This window comes from Melanotaenia boesemani, chromosome 11 (assembly GCF_017639745.1).
Source record: "Melanotaenia boesemani isolate fMelBoe1 chromosome 11, fMelBoe1.pri, whole genome shotgun sequence".
In the NCBI taxonomy this organism is placed as follows: Eukaryota; Metazoa; Chordata; class Actinopteri; order Atheriniformes; family Melanotaeniidae; genus Melanotaenia; species Melanotaenia boesemani.
Window position 1 is genome coordinate 34214468 of NC_055692.1, and position 19170 is coordinate 34233637.

Here is a 19170-nt window from a genome sequence, read left to right on the forward strand (position 1 = left end):
GTTCAACCGTTTGCTTTATTTAGCTTCATTTATAAGGACGTCTACGTTTTTACAGTTTCAGGTTTACAGGCTGATACCAGACTGCCGTTAAATAAAATAAGAGCACGTGTTTGTGTTTTTGTCTTTTGGTTTGCTGAACACTGATTTGTTATTCAACTTTTCTTTTTCGTTCATGTTGTCCGTCTGTAGGTCCTGTGCTGTGTCGTTAGGTCCCTTTAGTCCAAGATGGTACTGCAGTACCGCAGCGCCATCTAGTGGCGACTGTCAAAAAAGCACCAATTTCTCATTTGGGATTGTAGGAGTTTCCTTTAGAAACACCCACTTTTTTGTCTTCAGACGTTGGCGTTAGGAAGCTTTCGTTTTCTTCAACACGGAAACGAAGGAGCCTTAAAAAACGAGCTGGTGAGTTAATCTAATAAACTATCACAAATATGACAAACGAACTCAGTCTGTGGATAGGGTTTATGTAAAAAGAACTTAAAATAGGAAGTTTGAAACATATTCTTTCATTATTTGTTCATGTAGGCCGTTTCTGTAGTCACATTTTTTTAATCTCCATTACTATTATTATTATTATAATAATTATTTTAAATGTCCATTTAATAATAGCAAAATCCGATAAAAGACTAAACCAATCCAGTGCCACTTAATTAAAATAACGAATGCTGATACCATTTTTCATATGTGGAGTTTAAGAAACACGCAGGAAATAGTTAACAAGTAAAAATGATGGTATTATTTTCTTAAAAAATTACACCAGTTTATAAAGATAATAGTTAATACCCGGAGTGGTTCACCGGAAATCTAATTTAACCTAAACATGAACGATTTAACCGCTAAACGACTTGTTTAACTTTACGGGAAATAACAAACAAGCCGGAGGCCTCTCCAGCTGCTTCTCCTGCATTGATGCTGCTGGTGACAGTTCTTTCAACATATGTTTTACAATGTCTCTCAGTCAGTATAAATCTGGGAAAGACAAATAATAATAATAATAAAAAGACATCACCTGCTACCAGGACAACTCTGGTAAAACTTTGGACCCAACTCAACTCAAAAACTCAAACATGTCCCATCTTGTTTGAATTCTTGCTTGTGTTGTTCTTACTCTCAAATATAGGTCGCTTGGATAAAAGCGTCTGCTAAATGACTGTAGAATAGAATAGAATAAAAGAAAGGATAAATTCTGGGTCTGATCGATTGGGTTTATTTTATTTATTTATCTGTATTCATTTTATTTTTTAAGAGAAATGATCCATAAGTCCCAGAAGAAGTCCCTGTGGCATCAAATATCACAAGAAGAATTACTCGTTATATTAAAAAATATATATATGTAGTTAAGTTTCAGTGCTGCGTGTTGGGAATGAAGTCATCTTATTTTATGTCTGAACAAATCTGTCCTAAAGTCCTAAAAGAGAGTTTAAAGAAAATATCTTCAAAGATGATGAGGATGATGATGATAGGAGCACACACCCTCCTTCTAGCAGAGGGCTACAACAATTCATTAGCTTTTTACAGACGGAAATGTAATTTTATGTTTTATTTTATTAGTTTATTTGATAGGGACAGTGCACATTAATGAACATCTATAAAAAAGATTAAACATGGCGGCAGATTGTAGCTAAAAAGCTCATTTACATCCGTAGTCCCTCAGCAGGTGAAGAAAGATTACACAATATAATAAAACTAAAATGTTGGTACACTAAAAAAAAAATAACACATAAAATATGACATGAAGATTTTAAAATATGCTAAAAGTGATCACAGGTTTGTTTTTAGCCAGCGCCTGAGTTGTATTTTTCTCTTAGTGAGAGTGTTTCAGAATTTACCACCTTCCACAGAAAGAGCATTTTCACCAAAGGCAGTTCTTCTGTGGTGAATCTCACCCTAGAGGAAGCCCTGGTCCTGAATCCACTGTGAGAAATAATGCACGTGTTTAGTTTAGCGCAGTAACATGACATCCAGTTACACGTGGTCACCGGGACGGGTTGATAATAGGCCTGAACACGGTGTAAACCATGACGGGGAAGCAGCAGTAAACAAACTAAATCTAAATCGATTGCTACCATTAAATCAACAAAAACTGACACTGAAAATATTTGTTTTCTTTTTCAGATCTGCTAACTCACTTAATATTTAATTAATATTCATGTGCTGAAGATGAAAGCAGCTCACATTCATACACCTGAGATTAACAGAGAAAATCTGTTTTTACATTACAAATCCTGTAATCTGGTTTCTGCAACAGGACTGAGGTCATCACTGGACGCGGCCTCACGCATGAAGGCCTCCGGTGGGGGGTTTAAGGAAAACAACATCATGGCTGCAGCAACAGCTGGTGAGGAAGCTAAAGGCACATTTCAAAAATAAAGATACCTGTCGGTTCAAAGTTGATGTTTTCTGTTGTGTTTTCAGTTCAATCAGTTCAATAATTTATCGTCTCTGTGGAAAACACAGAGGTTTTATTCAAGCATCATCCAGCTGACATCTCTATAAAAAGTGATAATATGCAGGCGATAAGCTGCTTTTGATTCGTTATTTTCTAAAAGAGGATCATCAGTTTTCTCTGAGCCACATTTGAGAAAATACAGTGATTAACATCCCTGCTGAACTTCAGGGATACTTTCTCAGGTCTGACAACAAACGTACCTGAACTTAAAAATCACGTCATGCTGTTTCTGGTGTAAACACAGTAGTTTGCACTCCTTCAAGTCTTTTTAAAGCTGTAGAATTAATATTTGACTCAACAGTGTAGAATAATTTGAAATAAAGTTTGAAACTTGTTCTCTTTCTAACTTTTTTAACAGAAGGAGTCAGAAAGAAATTTCGGAGATGCAGCGGGAGCTATCCATTTTTGCGGCCCGACAGTGAGTTAAATGTCTCTCACTTTTGACAGTATTGTCTGGTTTTTTAGTCAAATTTCACGTTCCTCTGGAGCCGCTGTCAATGCAGCACGTCCACCACTAGCTGGACTTCTATAGTAATCAAGAGAGATAAAAGCCTCCTGTCGTTAGGTTACCGAAGGACGGATACTAAAACTAATGTTAAACAGGCCTTCAGGATACATTTCTTTTTTAAGATCCAGCAACATTAAGACATTAATCTAATTATACTGTAATTATCTTTGTCTTGTTAAGATTTAAATGTTTGTTTCTGTTAAAATAGTGAAAGGTGAGACTGTGTGTTTGAGTGATTTCTCCTTTATCCTGGATACTGTGTAACACCTGCTCCAATGAGTAATAGAAGAAGTATTTACCATCTAGTTCCACCTTCTAAAACACAACTAATGCTCTTATTATGTGATAATGATGGTGACTTCTGAGTTAAAGCAACTTCTTAAGCAGGAAAAGTGTCTGTTCAAAGCGGGATGTTGTAGAGAAGAGAGAAAAGATTTAAATTATGATCAGCATGTCTTAGCATCCCATGGCTGTAGATGAACTAAACATGGAAAATCAGCTAAATAACTTTTACTGCATTTTTTATAGAAATGATTTTAAACTAAAACAGTATCTAGTTGACATGGAAATAAGCATAAATGGTGCAGACATTGTCATTGCTGTGTTGGAGCAGGGAAACTTTGAAAACGTGCAGGACTGCGGCCCTCATAGGACTGAACTGGGTAGCTCTGATCTGAGTGAACTCTGTGCATAATATAAACTTCATCCTCTTGGTTATGTGAGTTTTATTCGATGCAGTACCTGGGTTTGGGAGAACTCATTCAGTTGGTCCCATGTGCATAAAAACTATTTTATTTCTTGTACAACAGACGGTAAAAAGTGACCAAAGTACCAGGAGAAATCACTCAAGTAGCATAGCCTTTTAAATCAGCATAAAAAAATTAAAATAAGAAATCTTTCCAAAATATACAGCCCTGTAGTGATAGACTGATTTTTCCCTTCTGGGCTGCTGTAGTTTTTAGAAATAAAGAGCTTGTTTTAAAGTAAGGAAAGTAGAAAAATTCTGATCTTTTCAAAAGATTCTGCAGGAATTTAAAAAAATGAAAATGACTGAATTTCTGTTTACATGCTGGAACTTTAATACAATAGGAAGAAAATAATGTTTTGTGTCATGAATAGTGAAAGATGAAGTGGAATCACCACGTCGCAGCAGCAGCCATGGCCTGCCATCTGACCGTAAGTAAGACTGAACTGAGTCTGAATCATTCCTGGTTTTTAATCACCAGATTTACTGAGATTAAACACTACTCTCAGAAAAGTCCATCTTTAAAAGTGTTTTCATTGAGGTTAAATTATTATTCATTTTAATTGTGTCAGTTTTGAACTAAAGTCATGTTTTGTTTTGTTTTTATTTATTACACTGCAGTGTCTGAGCTGAGGGTCGTTCTGCTGGGCAGTAGCTGGACTACAAGGAGCTCAGTGGGGAACTTCATACTGGGAGAAACCAAATTCAACACTGTGGAAGAACCAGACAACTGTGTGAGAATCAGTGGACGATGGAATGACAAAGAAATAGTTCTCATAAACACCCCAGATATGTTGTGTTTCCATATTTCCCAACACAAGCAGTCAGAGTTTATAGACAGTTGTGTGAGACTTTCTGCTCCTGGACCTCATGTGTTCCTGCTGGTTCTGCAGCCTGAAGATTTCAGTGAGGAACATAAAAAGAGTCTTTGCAAAGTGCTTAAACTTTTCAGTGACCAGTCATTTCATCGTTCTCTGCTTCTGATAGCAACACCCAGAGATGAGAAATCAGGGTTCATGGAAAAGTACAGGGAGGAGCCATGTGTGAAAAACATGATCAGAATGTGCAAGTACAGATATGTCTGGCAGAAGAACCTCAAACACTCCGAGTTGTTAAAACAGTTAGATCAGACTGCGAAGGAAGTTAGAGGAGAACATCTGCAATGTGATGTCTTTGAAGATGAGGATGCAGGTTTAACTATGAAGTCTGCACACGTGAAACCCTCTTTAAACCTGGTTTTGATTGGGAGGAGAGGAGCAGGGAAGACTTCCGCAGCCAAGGCCATCTTGGGCCAAAAAGACATTAATTCCATCTCCAACTCACCAGTGTGTGTTAAACATCAGGGAGAGGTGTGTGGACGTTGGCTTTCCCTGGTGGAGCTGCCTGCCTTGTATGGAAAGCCTCAGGAGGAAGTGATGGAGGAATCATTCAGCTGTGTCTCCCTCTGTGAACCTGAGGGGGTCCACGCCTTCATCCTGGTCCTACCTGTGGGTCCCCTCACTGATGAAGAGAAGGGAGAGTTGGAAATAATCCAGAATACATTCAGCTCTCGAGTCAATGACTTCACCATGATTCTGTTCACTGTGGAGTCAGATCCTGCAGCTCCAGCTTTTAACTTCATCAGAGACAACAGAGACATCCAGGAGCTCCATCAGAGCTGTGGAGGAAGATCTGTTGTTCTCAACATCAATGACAAGCAGCAGATCCCAGAGCTACTGGAGGCCGTGGAGAGAATGAGATTTGAGGGATCCAGATGTTTCACAAAGGACATGTTCACTAGGGCTCAGATGGAGAAGCTTACAAGATTCCCAGCTGGAACGCAGGATGAGAAACACAGCAGTGAGATGGGAGGTGTTCATAAAAATCAACCTAGAGAGCCTCTCAGGATTGTGCTGATTGGGAAGGTCGGCTCTGGGAGGTCTGCAACAGCTAACACCATTTTGGGTAAAACATATTTTAAAACCAGCATCACCCCAAAGAAACCAAACGTCATTTGTGAGAAAGCTACTGGAGAGGCGGATGGACGACCAGTTGCTGTGGTCAACACCCCATCGCTGTTTGGCTCAGCTATGTCTGATAAGGCGTTTCAGAAAGAAATGAAAAAATGCATCAGCCTGTTGGCTCCAGGACCTCATGTGTTCCTTCTGGTGCTTCCGATCGAGAGCTTCAAACTTGAAGAAAAAGACTCTGTGGAGCTGATGAAGAATTACTTTGGGAAGAAGTCAAAAGATTTCACCTTGATTATATTCACCAGAGGAGATGTGCTGGAGGGTGTGACATTTGAGACTTATCTCAATGACTGCCCGGACTTCGTGAAAAGGCTCATACAAGACTGCGGAGGGAGATACCAGGTGTTTAATAATAAGGAGCCGGAGAACCGTACGCAAGTCAGCGAGCTGCTGACAAAGATCGAGAGGGTGGTGAAAGAAAATGATGGCGGCTGCTACACCACTGAGATGATGGACGACGCGATGGAAGAAACACAAATACAGATGGAGACACTTTTAAAGGAAAAAGAGGAAGACATGAAGAAAAAGGAGGAGAACCTCAAGAGACAACACAAAGAAGATTTGAAAGCCTTGGAAATGAAAATCAAAGAAGAGAGAAGAAAAACCGAAGAGGAGAGAAATCTGAGAGTTCAGCAGCTAAAGGAAAAAGAAAAATCCATTAACATGGAGCGTGAGAAGAGAAGGAAAGAACATGAGGAGGAAGAACGAAAACGTAAAAAACAAGAAGAAACTCAACGACAAGAGTGGAAAAGAAGACAGGAAACATTTGACAAAGAGCTTCAGTCAGAAAGACGACAGCGGGAAAACGCAGAGAAGAAGTTGGAGCAGTGTAGACGGGAGATGAAGAGAGATCGAGAGGCTTTGGACAAAGAAAGGAACAACATGTGGGAAAGAGTGTATCAGGAGGTAAAACAGAGCCTGGAGGAGGAGAAGTCAAGCCACAGAAAGCTCCAGGAAGAGCATCAACGGAAGAGAAGGATGTGGAAATATTCCCTGATTCCGTTGGTGTTGGTGATCTTGTTTTTATCATATTATGTCATTCTGAGAGATTTACACACAGGTAGATAAATGTCTTCAACACCAGCTGGATGCAATTCCCTTCAAACATGGACAGAATCTGAAAGGAAAAATACCGACCAGCTCCAGAAAATGCCTGTGAGAAAGTGCAGGTAACTTAAAAATCTGAAGCTTCCGTTAATCTTCATCGTGCATCTCTGCCGCTTGTCGTCTTCCTCATGTTATCATCATCCGCACACATCAGCTGGTTCCTCATGATGGAGACTTTTCTTCCGCCGTCATGCGAGAGGATAAATCATAGATGAATTATTTGTGAATTTTGTTGATGGGAAGTGAACTGGTAATATTTTACCACACTGACACTAAACGTATTTGGTGCAGGTTGTTTTTATATATTTTTATCATCTGAAATGAACACATGACCAGTTTTTATAATCCTACAAGGTGATTTCACAACACTGCTGGTAAAAATCATGTAACTTCAGAGGCAAGGAGGACGCAGCTGGACTTTCTCTTCCTTCTGTCTTCTTTCATTCAGAGATGAACTCCTGTCGTCACAGTTTGAGAATCATCAGAAAGATAATAGTTGGTGCAGGAAATCTGAAAGTTGATCAGTTTACTTAAATATGGCCTTTTTACTACAAAAAATTAAATTCACACTTTTACAGCTTTTTTGTTTTTTATTTTTCTTACCTTGAGCTTTAAATTTTATAACCTCACCTTAAATGTGTGGCAGATTTAAGGCTGCTGAGGTTTTGTTTTATATATTCACTACTCACAAAAAGTTAGGGTTATTCAAATTTATGAAAAATGTCAAAAGTTCATGGAACTCTGGTATATTATCAGTTTATGACATCATGTAATGGTAATTCCTTCATGTTTCTCTCTGTATATTAAATGTAATTGCCACTAAGGATTATCAGATATATTTTGTTTACTTGTTGATTTTCTGTAGTAACTGTTATGCCAAATAAATTTTTTTATTTAAATTAATTTTATTTGTTTATTCCAGACATGTTAACATCATTGTAACAAACATAATACATACCAACACAATAAGAAAACAATCTGTAACACAGATTTGAAAGTATGTGTGTGCAAATCTCTACCCATCATGCAAAATGCCCCCACACAGTGGTGCAGTCCAGGGTATTCGTGGGTATACGGCGTATCGGCCTACCCACTTTTTTTTTTTTTCAGTCAGCCTTGCGTACACCCACTTTCAGAGCCTGAGTAATATCGAAGGCTGTGCACACTTCTAAACGCCAGTGATGCTATGGCAAGCCCCTTTTACATTTATTCAAAGCGCGATTTACACATAAAATTCTTCCTAGTCAAAATTACATTCTTACTAGTCAGAATTCTAATTAAAAATATCCTCAATCACATTTTTGCTTCAAGAAACTGAATTTCAAGATATCCAGAATTACAAACGTACTAGTAAGAATCAAATTTCTGGAATCCACAAATCTTTACAAATTTTAGTTGGCCATTGTTAACATATACTGGATAAGTATTTCTGATATCTTCATTCAATTCTTCCAAATAACACTTCAGATATCTAAAATGACATTCTTTCTTGAACTAATGATGTCACATTCCCCATTCATGTGTATTGCATTCTTACTTCCAGATATCCTAAATGGCATTCCTCCTATCTAAAATAAACATTTTGGATATCTGAAATAAAATTCTTACTAGGAAAACCTGAGTTTTTGATATCAGATATTCAGATAGTAAAATTGAAAAAAAAAAAAACATTCCAGAGAGCTACATAATAACTGCTAATATAAAAAATATATTTGACTAGTAAAAATGTCATTATAGATTTCCACCATGGGATTTCTACTAGGAACACTTAAGTTGTGGATATCCATAACTGCCGTTCTTCCTAACAGTTGTGGCAAGCCTTTTTAACATTTAATAGCTAGGCTAAGTATGTATTGCAGATATCTGCAATTCAAATCCTCCTATTCAAAAATAACATTTCAGACATTCACAATGTCATGTAATATCAGATATCAAGTTAAATTTTTACTAGGCCAAATGACGTCACTTTTTCCATTCATGTGTATTGGGCGACGCGTTCATCAACTGGTTTAGATCAGTTGGTTTTTGACAAAATAATCATGCATTACATTTCTCTTTACAATGGTTGTTTAGCATGAAAAGTACTTCGAGGCAAACATAAAAAAGTTACTTTAGTTAAGAATATTTAGCATTTTTTGTAAACATAAATAAATTTGTTATAAAATGCTTACTGTGTGGGACGATGGTATACTGTAAGCGGAATAAACAACTCCGACCAATCGCGGAACGTTTGTCAATGCATAATTTCCTGGTACATCGATTGTACTGATGCACACGGTAGACTTCCGCTAATAACTTAGAAAATTTGGTGCTAGATTTAGTCATTTTCAGACCAATTACCGACTCTATTTAAATAGAAAAGGACTGTTGAAAAACTTAACATCTTTTGCTGATGATACTGGAGACTTTTGGTGACTAACGTGAAAGCAAATAGGCTATAGTTCAGGGCTACTCAATTCGGTCCTACGAGGGCCGCAATCCAGCAGGTTTTCCATGTATCCCTGTACCAACACACCTGAGTCAAATTAATGAGTCATTGTGTAGGACCGAACTGAGTAGCCCTGCTATAGTTTATTCTTCTCCGTGAACAGCAGCAGCTGATGCGTAAGCCCCTTCCCGTCCTAACGAAATGACAAGAAGCTCGGTCTTCTCACACAAATATTGTTATACGATTAATCAAGATTAATAACAGCCTCGTTTGAAGTTCAGTCAAACTGTTTTTCAGGAATTTCCGTACCCGATTCTTCACCCTCTTGGTGCCCTTGATCAGATGCCACACCGCTGCTCCGACCCGGTACTGCACCTGATGTGAGTTCTTGTCGTACTGCTTCTTCGCCCTCCTGGTGGACTTGCCCAGCATTTCCCGAGCCCACCGATGACAGAGCTCCAGCCTCTGGCGTAACTCCAAGACATATTGTGGTAGGCTGCTTGTTTCATCCCCCTCCGGTGGGGGTCAGGTGACCAAATCCGCTGGCTTGGTGATCTCTCGTCCTAAAAGCATCATGTTGGGCGTAATTCCTGTGGAGCTGTGCCTCGTTGCCCGGTATGCCATCACCGCATACGGGATCATAACATCCCAGTCCCAATGGCAGCGCTCCGCTGTGGTAGCCAGGATCTTCTGCAGGGTAGCATTGAAACGTTCCACCTGCCCATCCGACTGTGGCCGGAAAGGGGTGGTGCGTGTTTTTTCCACCCCCAACAGCTCGCACATCTTCTGAAAGACAGTGGTCTCGAAATTGGTTCCCTGGTCACTGTGTAGGGAGTGTGGGGCCCCGTATCGGCACACCCACTCCGAAACCAGCTTATCAGCCACGGTTTTAGCTTGCTCATCTGGTAGGGGATAAGCTTCCACCCACTTACTGAAGTAATCCTGCACAACCAGAATATACCGGTTGTGCCTGTCAGTCTCATTCAGCGGCCCCATCAGATCAACAGCCACTCTCTCCATGGGGGCCCCAACGCGCACAGTCCCAATGGCCGCCAGGGGGCTCTTTTGGGGGCAGGATTTCGCGGCACAGCTGGTACACGTGCGGCACCACAGCAGGATATCCCCTTTCATGCTGTACCAAAAGTACCGGCTCCGCAGGCGCGCCACGGTCTTTTCCCCTCCGAAATGGCCCCCTACCGGCCCATCATGAAACTGTTTCATCACCAACGAGCGATATTTCCGCGGCAATACAATCTGGGGGTTAAAGGTCTTTCCTTCAGTGCAATAGAACTTCCTCATAAGTGCTCCGTCTTTCTGATATAGCCTTCCCCATTGGGACCACAGGGCCTTGACAGCAGGGCTCTCTGCTGCTATGTCAGTCCATGGCGGCCGGTCATCCCCCTTTTTCATCCATTTCAGTACGGGCCCGCTTCCTGTTTTGCAACCAGCTGCTCCCAGCTCCACCCACAGAACAGGCCCGGTAAAGGTTCTCTTACCCGGTGGATGCCGGGGGGGCAACACCACCCAGCACCGTTGGGGTGTCCATTACCCCCACTAGAGTTGGCCCGGAGGGGTCCAGATCAGCGTCTAAGTCTGAGGGGTCGTTTTCCAGGTTGCATTGCACCCCCTGATGTTGGTATCGGCCACTGACCGATTCTGGATCTGGGGTCTTACAGGGGCAGGCGATCCGGCAGGGTCTCCGGGAGAGGGCATCCGCGTTCTGATGGTCTTTACCAGGCCGGTGCAGCACCTGAAAATCGTACTCAGCCAGTTTTTCCAACCAACAGGCCAGCTGGCCCTCAGGTTCTCTTAACCTCGTTAGCCAGCGCAGGCTGCTATGGTCAGTCCGTACAGTGAACGGGCATCCCAGCAAGTATTGTCGGAAGTGCAACGTGAACTCCACCACCGCCAGTAGCTCTCGCCGGGTGGTGCAATAGTTTTGTTCCGTGGCCGACAATCTCCAGCTACCATATGCCAAGACACTTTCTTGACCCCTCTGGACCTGGGACAGGACCACCCCAATCCCAGAGTCACTGGCATCTGTGTCCAACAGCAGTTCCCCGTGTCCAGGGGATAGCCCAGGACTGGTGCCGAAACCAGGTGTCCTTTTAGCTGTTCAAATGCCTGTTGACACTCGTCAGTCCATACAAAGCGTGCATATTTTTTTGTCAGGTCATGGAGGGGCCGGGCCAGGGTGGCAAAATCCCGGACGAAGCGGCGGTAGTAAGAAGCCAGTCCAATGAACTGCCGCACCTCCTTGACATCTCGGGGGGTAGGCCACTCCTCCACCTGTTGTACTTACCGTGGGTCTGTAGCAATGCCTCCAGCTGAGACCAGGTGCCCCAAGTAAACAACCTTCTCCCGGAACAGGCAGCATTTAGTCGGTTTGAGCTTTAAGTTAGCCGCCCGCAAACGGCTGAATACCTGCCCCAGCCGTTCCAACATCTGAGAACCATCCCGGCCTATGACGATGATGTCATCGAGGTACACAAGACAAGTTTCCCATTGAAGCTCGGCTAGCACACGGTCCATCAGCCGCTGGAAGGTGGCTGGGGCATTACAGAGCCCAAAGGGCATACATTCCACTCGAATAGTCCCTGCCGTGTGCAAAATGCAGCTGCTTTTCGGGCCCTAGAGGACATCTCCACCTGCCAGTACCCGGAGGTCAGATCCAGCGTACTGAAGTATTGGGTTGTGGACAAAGTGTCCAGGGTGTCCTGTGTGCGTGGCAGGGGATAAGCATCCTTAATAGTCCTTTCATTTAGGGGCCTGTAGTCCACACACAGACGGGAGCTTTGGTCTTTCTTTTTCACCATTACGATCGGCTCGGCCCAGCTGCTGTTGCTGGGTCGAGCCAGACCCGCTTCCAGACTCTGCTGCACCTGCTGATCCGCCGCCTCTTGCTTATCCCGAGCTGGCTGTTTTACAGGTGGCCCGGGCGTGGTCATGATGTCATGCTGTACCACGCTAGTGCGGCCTAGGTCAGTGGGCCCGGTCGAGAAGACATCGCTGTAGGAGCTCAGGAGCTGTGCAAGTCTCTGGTGATCCTCCTCGGGTAGATTCTGGCAGGTTTCCACGTACAGACCTTTTAAGTGGGGGGGGACAGAGGCTGGGGTTAGACCATCGGGGTGGGTTAAGTCTCGGGCGGACGTTGGGGGCGTCTCAGTCGGCTCAACCACCTGTGCCTGCTGGAGAACCCCAGCCACCACACCCCTTTTTAACTTGACGGGTGCAGTGCCAGGGTTGAACACGTGGATGGGGGTGTGGGTTGCCTGCTGAGGCCGGACCACCACATGGGCAACTAAGAGGTGGTGTCTTCTAACGAAAGCTGCAGCTGGGCTCAGCATTACGTCCCCCTTAAATGTCCGGCAGGAGCGGGTGAGGCCGGGCACGACATACTCACGTCCTGGTTCCAGCACCACAGTACGCGCCACTCTGACAACCTGTGTCCTCACTGGGGGGTTTGCTCCGAATAAAATGATCTCCCTTCGACCGTAGTCCAGACGGGCGCCCGACTGCTGCAGAAAGGGGTGCCCCAGTATAACCGCCGTACCCCCAAGGGTGTCTGCCATTATGAAGTTAACATGCGTCACTCGGTCCCATATCACCACCAGCAGCACAACTTCCCCAAGAACTGCGAGACCTTCTGGGGCTATACCCTGAAGAACCCCCGCTTGTGACGCCTGCACTGCTGGTCGGACGTCGGGGGCGATCGAGTTGAACTGTTGTAGTGGTAACACATTTCTCCGTGCCCCCGAATCCAACAGTGCGCGCATGCTTAGTCCATGCACCCCTATTTGGATGCACATTTCCTCCTCTGGAGCCCCCGGACAGATGATCACGGTGTTTGGATCCAGGGCTGGTGATGTGCCTCCCCCGCCCACCCTGGCTTCGGGTGACGGGGGGAGGGGCACTCTCTCTGTAAGTGTCCTCTCCCCTGGCAATTATGGCAGATAACAGTAGGGGAAGGTCCTTTGCCACCTCTATTACACCGTTCCCTTCTCTGCTGGCTGGTTCTCGGCGTCTCTGTCCATGGTTGGCATGGGGGCGATTCATCTCCGTCCCTCACGGTGGCCATCCTGGGATTCTGTATGGCCGCTCCCCGCGCCCCTGACCGCATCAGCGGGGTCACGGCCCAGGCGGTGCATCGAGTGGTCTCGTGACAACGTGCGATGTCGTAGGCTCTGATTAGAGTGCTGGGGCGCTCTTCCAAAAGTTTTTTGATGGTCTCTGCATCCACCAGAGCATTAGTGAACACCTCCACACTGATGCGGTCCTGCTCTTCTTCTGTACAGTCTGCATAAACAATGGAGGCTTTCTCATATATATCGTCCCGAAGGGAATGTAGCGCCTCCCCCGGTCTCCGAACACGCTGCCGTAATTCAATGCCGACAGTAGCAGCATGCTCAGAACCCAATCCGTATGCCGCCTCCACCTCCTCCACAATACACCGGTAGTCCCAGCAAGCTAATCTCGGGTTCTTGTGCACGATGGCACCCGCCGCTCCGGTCAGACTAAACCGGAGCTGGGTAGCCATCGTATGCTCAGTCCAATGGTTTGCTGCGGCGCAGCTCTCAAACTGGTAGAGGAAATCTTTCCAGGAGCCAGCGCCATTAAAAAGTCCAGGTTGAAGGATGGGGATCCTCTCCTCTTTAGGTTGATGCTCGTAAGCATTTCTCTCATAGCATTCTTTGCTGCAGTGACAGTGGGGTTTCGGGGTTCCGTGCGGCCCAGGCTGCCAGCCTCCACTAGGCTTGTATTTGGGGCTTTGGTGTTGTGGAGCGGCAGCCGTGGGTGAGGTCGTTAGATGGTTAAACATCAGCAGGTTATGTTCTGTCGGCCAATCACGGGGAAGACTCGTGGAGTGCAACGGTGGGATTTCACCGCGCTGAGGGGGAATGCCCCGGCGTGTCCATCGCGGCCCCCCCTCTTGTACAATCCAGACTCTGGTAGTAGGTTGGAGAGGCGACGTGGGACGGGACAGCTCCACCCCCACCACAGCACGGTTTGTGGAGGTTTATTGGCTTGTTTGAAACCCTGCTGGGCCATTTTGTTAATTTGGCATGGAGGTCCCTACTAGACGATGGTGGGGGAGTTAACAACCATTTCTGTTCCTCTAGCTGGGGCAAAGCAGCCTCTCCTTCTCCACGGCAGTCGGTGGCCAGCGTTAACTCCATGCTGGTCACGAATGGGTTTCCACTGAGACTCATACACTGCCCCCCATCTCTCCTTTTTCTCCAAGCGGCGCTCTCTGGTGTGTTGCCGCCGGCCGGCTGTTTTGCACCTCGTTTGCACTGTCATTTATACCCTCCGCCATTTCCTCGCGTTCGGGGCCGGCAGGGTTTATTATTGTCCGTTTCTCTGCGGGGAAAGCCTCCAAAAGTCGAACGAGCCCCCAGTGTTAACTTCCGACTCACCGCTCCTAACCGTGGTACGGAACGCCGGCTTTAATGCAGTTAGGCTCGTGTGCTAGTACCTCGAGTCCAAAGATGTAGGCGTTCTTCCGTCTCAACAGGTTTATTGTTTCAACAGTCCCGAACACAGTAAAGGTACAACCTGGGTGTGGTCTGAAAACAGAGTCTCTTATTTCCAACTTAGCCGTCTTATAGCTCTGGTTCAAGGTAGCTTCTTGTCCCCTCTCTTTCATTTTGCTCAAGAATGACGGTTTCTTCTTCACTTCTGTGCTTCTTCTTCTACTTGTCCCCCCCTGGCCGATGTGTTTACATCCACGGTGCGCTGGCTCCACCTACAGTCTCTTCGCGGAACAGCCAGGTCTGCAACATGTGTTTAAGCTGGATTATCTAGACACCATACAGTGTTAGAAATATTTACGATTACAGTTTTTTATTTTTATTATAATGTTAATGATTGTAATTTCTTCTACACAGTTTCAAACAAAGATCCAGCAGGGAGAGTGAGCATCAGGGCTATCTGCCACAGGTCTGTGAGGAAGCATGAAAAGCCTCACGACCTCAGAGTAGGGAGGATTAAAACATGTTCAATCCATCGGTTCAAGCCAGGATCTGTGGTGTTTATGTAGCTAGAGCTAGTGGTATGCACTAAAAAACGTTATATACCACCAAACGTAGCTTTCATAAGCACCCCAGAAAGTGTTTTTTTTTTTGTTTGTTTGTTCTTTTTTTTGCTTCTGTTCTTTGGACCACAGGTTTAAGTGGCCGTGTTGGGGTACATCGGTCAGTGAGAGGTAAGAGCTGATTTTGTACCCTGGTTCTAGGCTACAGGAATCTGTTTAATGTTCAGTATTGTTGTAGAAACTATTGTAAAATGAGAAAACCATTGAAGGGATCACTGAGAGTGGCATATTTACAGTATATATGCACATATATATATATATATATATATATATATATATATATATATACATATACATATATATATATATATATATATATATATATATATATATATACATATATATATATATATATATATATATATATATATATATATATATATATATATATATATATATATGTATGTATGTATGTATGTGTATATCTTTATCTATATATATAGATATAGATATAAAATGTCTGTACTGTCCACACTACTATTTGCTTGGACGCAAAGCCTGCTCTCATCTTTCTCTCTTTTGGTGTTCTTTTATATCTGTGATATAATGACATTGACAATGTCATGTTAAAGTCATTTTTGTTTTAATTCATAGATTACATTTGAAAACAGCACACCTGTTACCATAGCTGTGGCCGAGTGCAGTTGTGTTGCTGGGAAAGCACTCTGCAATCACAACGTTGCTCTTCTTTTCCAAACGGCACATTACTCCACACTAAATCTGAAGGCAGTGCCGCCTGTGCTGAGCTGCACAGAAACTGCACAGTGCTGGCACAAACCAAGAACTAAGGTAAGAACTTAATAACATGCATAAAATGTTACAGATTTTCTAAATTGTAATGTTTTGAAGAGTATAACACCATTACTTCCACATCAACAACAACATTCACTCTCCAGCTGCCCACGCCTTAACTAGAGGTCCATTCTGGTAATTGACCAGGAAGCAGGCGACACTGAACAACTCCTCAATGTTGCCACACACAGACAGTGGTATCACCTTGTCAAACAGTTTGTTTTCTTTCACTCTCCTGATGCACCTCTCCACATGCACTCTCAGACGTGCAATTGACTGCGTCTGCCTGACATTTTCCCCACTCATTTGTTGTTTCTTTAAGAGAAAGGCAGGCCGGTACACTTTGCAGGGAGCAATGTTGTCAACAACAAAACTTTGTCCACCATGATTGGCACCTCATGTCTGGCAGCAGCAGCTTTGTGATCCCTGAAAGCTTGAAGATTTCACGATCGCTCATGGATCCAGCATATAGTCCAGACACAAAGGTAATGGCACCATGGGGCCATACCAATCATCGCCTTGAATGTGGAATGGGACTTATAGGTGGAGAAGGCTTCACTCTGCAGAAGGAGAAAGGATGGTGTCTGGCAGAAGATCTCTGTGCAATCAAGTACCACCTGTGTGTCGGAGAAAGCGGCAAACTTAGGTGGCAGATGAGCTTTCACTACTTCCGGTGGGAGCCACAGACGCTTGCTTCCAAGCAGACAGTACAGGAATTGTGTCCAAGTGGACAATTCGACTGGCAGTGCTGCGATGAATATTAAACCTGTCAGCAAGGTCCTTGAGTTGTAACCCCACTGAGAGGTGGATCAGGAACAGCAGCAGCTCATCAATGGGTGGAAGTTTCTGTTGAAATATAAAAATTTCCAGTTTAGTAACCTTAAAATCAGTGTAACAATTATTAATCATTACACATAATTCAAAGTGAACTTTGTAACTTTTTACTTTGTAATTAGTGAACAACAAAGGACTGGAAATTATTATTCAGTTATGGTTGTATTAAGAGAGGTGGGTAAACTATGAAAATATCCAAAACATATTTGATGATGGTGGAGGTTATGGTCCAATGTTTTTATAACAATCACAATGGTAATAAAAATTATTCATAAGAGTATTATTGGGCATACATATGTTAAATCTTGATGAATTCCACACAGTTTAACCCAGTATGTTAACTGCAGCATTTACTACAGCCCTGTGAGGGAAAAATCCCAGTTATTACGTTTTAATTGTTTAAATATTTTTTTGTGCTTAATAGGGTGTAAAACCAGGCAGAGTTGGTGAGATGACGGTACTTTCTACCAAACCAAAAACCAGACAGTACACAGTTGCTGATGGTGTGAGGTAATGTATCCTGATGTATTTGTCAGATTCTTTGTTTTATTTTCTCTCTTTTTCCGCCTGTTTCTCACTGTAATTGTTGTGCATTACTCTTTATTCTCATCAACTCCTAATGATAATAATATAACTTCTTAATAGGAGTAAGCGATACAAAGCAGTTCGTGGGGACCTGCTGGACCCAGATGTCTTAGAAGTGGCTGAGGCATACAAGGATTTTGCTGCAGACATCGTGCCACTGATCACCACCATGGATATAAACAAGGATGTTCCGTTGGTGGATTCTGTGTTTGGCCCTGTACAGTATGGTAGCCCCATCTCTTACCAGCACCCTGTGCCCAGTAGCCGAGTACTGGTTCGCCACCCAGATGCCCCCTCTCCACCACCTCTGCCCATAGATGGCTAAAAGCTGGAGCCATCTACTTGTCATTTTTTGTGTAGTCATCAGCAGCATCTCCAGTTCATGTCACTTGCTGTAACCTTGGAAATGGCGAGGAAAATAGAGATGGCCACAAGAGACCAAAGTGACAGCGTAGTGACATAAAGTCAGGAAGATGAGGCTCACTGCCTCTAGATTCTGGGAGGTGTGTTAATAGCAGTTTTTGAAACGGGACTTTTTTGTCCTCTGACGACCCGAAAGGATAGTAAATCCGACTATGTCGAAAAAACACTAAAAATGCAGCAAAATCGATTTTGTTATTGCATTTTAGTATAGCTAAGACTGATCTTTATGTGGCAGCACACGTATACAAGTTTAAAGTTTCGACAACGCCACCCGGGGAATTTCACCCCGGGAATAGAATAATTTAGTCAAACAAGGCACCTAGGTGCGTGACCAGAAAAAGGGGAGCTTGTTCCAAGTTTGTCAAAATGTTTTTATTATAAAATCAATAAATGACTAAAATGAAAGAAAAGAAAAGAATAAAATCCAGTTAATTAACAATGCAGCAGCCAGACTCACAGTGAGAAGCGGCAGGTAAGATGGGGCGTCAAATTCGCCCCACTCACATGCGAAGTCACCCTCCACACAGACACATCCATACACACGTGCTACCTCAACCCGATGGTGCCAGACACAGCACGGCAAACCACAACGAGACACCACCAAATCCACACCACCTCCACCGTGAGCTCTGGCCTGCAAAGCAAAAAAACACAAATTAAACAGAGAAAGAAATAAAACAGAAAAGGATAAAACAATCACACTGGGATCAATGGTTGCTAAGCTCCTCCCCCAGTGGAACAAGACAGAAGCTAAAACGAAATTAAATTGTAAATAGAAAAACAAATAATCCTCCAAAACAAGAATGCAGGGTAATGGCGGAAAAGTCCGCCTGCAACCAGTATGTCCGTCTCAGTTGGGAAGTCACGCCCCCTTGACAGCGTAGCAGCGGACACCCAAGAACTTCCTCTCCGGGCAAAGCAGCAGCGGCGGCGACGCTCCGTGGCCCACCTTTAATCCACTGCAACACGATCAATCAAGTTTGGGGCTCCTATGAGCCTTCAGTTAATCCCTGTGATGCATGGAGCACGATGTCAGTAATTTATCTATTAACATCGTGCAGAATCAACAACTACTTACCGATCGACAGACAATCGGTCGCCTACACGAAGGGAGCTTGACGCTTTTCCTTCAACGGCGTGCACCTGATATGAAATGCCCACTTAGCATCACAAAATGCAACAGATGACCATGGAAT

At 43.8% G+C, this 19170-nt stretch overlaps 1 long non-coding RNA gene and 1 pseudogene across 1 annotated transcript; both read left to right on the forward strand.

The window, feature by feature from the left end:
- The first annotated feature begins 328 nt into the window (after positions 1–328).
- On the forward strand, positions 329–6686 carry LOC121648287 (annotated as a pseudogene).
- A 9122-nt stretch (positions 6687–15808) lies between these two features.
- LOC121649273 lies at positions 15809–17776 on the forward strand. Its single transcript, XR_006012088.1, has 3 exons — positions 15809–16129; positions 17391–17476; positions 17612–17776. It is a non-coding gene; the product is annotated as an uncharacterized LOC121649273 (long non-coding RNA).
- The last annotated feature ends 1394 nt before the right edge of the window (positions 17777–19170 follow it).